The 1,894-nt window shown below is 51.8% G+C and overlaps 1 protein-coding gene across 2 annotated transcripts in view; it reads right to left on the minus strand.

Annotated features, from left to right (window-relative positions):
* Positions 1-1,894, minus strand: part of LOC113213894 (uncharacterized) — a 120,544-nt gene that overhangs the window by 117,580 nt on the left and 1,070 nt on the right. The window lies entirely within an intron of this gene.

Raw genomic sequence — 1,894 nt, forward strand, 5'->3', positions numbered from 1 at the left:
GGCTGTGAGGCACAAATTGTCTTGCAGTTCTTAGAGATACAGTGCGAGCTTCATGTGTAAGGGACACCCTTCCTATTGGAGCTGTCCAAAAATATACATCAGTCTGTCACTTGTAGGTGTCTTACATCACGTGTTATACACAAACAATTGATGCATGCCCGCACTAATAACTGATAAATGAAGCTAAGACCCTTCCACCCGGGTGTGTAAATATCCATTCGCACCTTTAGGGGGTAAACGTGATTTTCTAAGAAAGGTTTTCTAGGAAAAATTCACACGTTTACCCCTCTTAGTGTACGAATGGATATTCAAACACCTACAAGTGTGCGACATTGACACTCTTGTGTTTCCAGTACGGCTGTGCCGGACAACAAGGCGGGTGTTTTTCACACCGCCCACATTTCATTTCCTCGATCCTTACTTTTGTTCGTTTGGAGGAAAGCCAGGACGGATAAGTGGCAGCCGGCGCCCTTCGAGCAGAGGTTGTGATGATAATTTTTCCCCACTTCTAGACTCCACAGAGGGGCAAGGGAGAATAGCAAGGCGCCGGGTCGGGGGAGGGGGGTCTCTCTCGTTCAGGGAAGAAATGACGTTCGTTACGTATCCAAAAGTTTCTCCTCATTCTCCCCTCCCGCACGACGCCACGCCGCCAGGATTCCTGGACTCTTTGAAATCGTTCTTGATTAATAAAGTTTGGCGCCAGGGCCGCAGAGGAGCGGGGCAGGGTCTTGGGTCTTCCCTCCAGGCAGAGCCTACGACTGGCGTCACTGATGCGTCCCACTGCAGCAATCAGCTCGTCTGTCTCTCTCGCAGTAGTTATCATACTCATCATGATCTCTCTTCAGGAGCGTCTTCTTTCCTCTCTTTAAAGGTCATCCCCTCTCTTCCTCCCACACTCCCACTCTCTCTCTCATTCACTAACAGATATTGCCATTCCCCTGTGGCAATAACGACATTCCGAACCGAACTTCCTCGTCCATTGCGTATGAGACGTTCCCACGTATATATAGAGCGGCACGCCGTGTGACGTTCGAGCGAGCGCCAGACAGCCAACTAGACGGCAGACAGGCAGTTAATTAATAAGGGATTACTTGGTGAAAACGTCAGCTAGGTTTCCTAATACTGATAAACTCACTCCTGAAAGTGACATGTTTAGGTGCTGGACTATGGAAATTTCAAATGAGCGAAAGTGTACAACAGTAATTTGCACAGTAAGTTTCCAAAGCTGTTTGGCAAACCCACTTTGAACTCAAATAAATTGACAACATATCACTAGATCTACTAAAATCGCTTTCTTGCCGACACCGACAACACCTAAATAAATTGCAATTCTGGCGAGAACATTTTTCTTACGACGAGAAAAACAAGTGTACGCCACAATGCCACGCATATCGCGCAGAGCGTTCGACAGAGTGCCTAATCGGGCATGGTGGTGGGGCCCCGGGCCCCGCTGGCAGACACCCATCTGGTGCGCTGAACACACCAATTCCGACCCCCGAGCCTTGGCGGGTAACTCGGTTTGGGACCACGCCGGCGCCGGCCAGCCCGAGCTGGCAGCCACAGAGTGTCGGTCGGGGGATACCTCGTTTGCAGAAAATGACCTTTCAAGAAGCAGTCTACAGAATCGGCGCACGAGAGCGGGGCCGACGGGTTGAGACGGGGGCAGGTTGGCAGTGTGGAAGGGAGGGCGGGGGCGAATGGACGTGGGAGAGAAAGAGGGTGGTCGGGGGCGCGGACGAAGGCACAGGGGAAAGGGGGCGTGACAGCGGGCAGGCATGGCAGCGGGCAATGCACTGCACGTTTGAGGCATTCATTTTCATATCCGGCCAAAGTCACGGGGGTCTGCCCTATAATTTGAGCCTCCTGTTTTCGTCAGCAGCAGCCCCCCCCCCCC

This window comes from Frankliniella occidentalis, unplaced genomic scaffold (genome assembly GCF_000697945.3).
Source record: "Frankliniella occidentalis isolate FOCC.00 unplaced genomic scaffold, Focc_3.1 Scaffold141, whole genome shotgun sequence".
In the NCBI taxonomy this organism is placed as follows: Eukaryota; Metazoa; Arthropoda; class Insecta; order Thysanoptera; family Thripidae; genus Frankliniella; species Frankliniella occidentalis.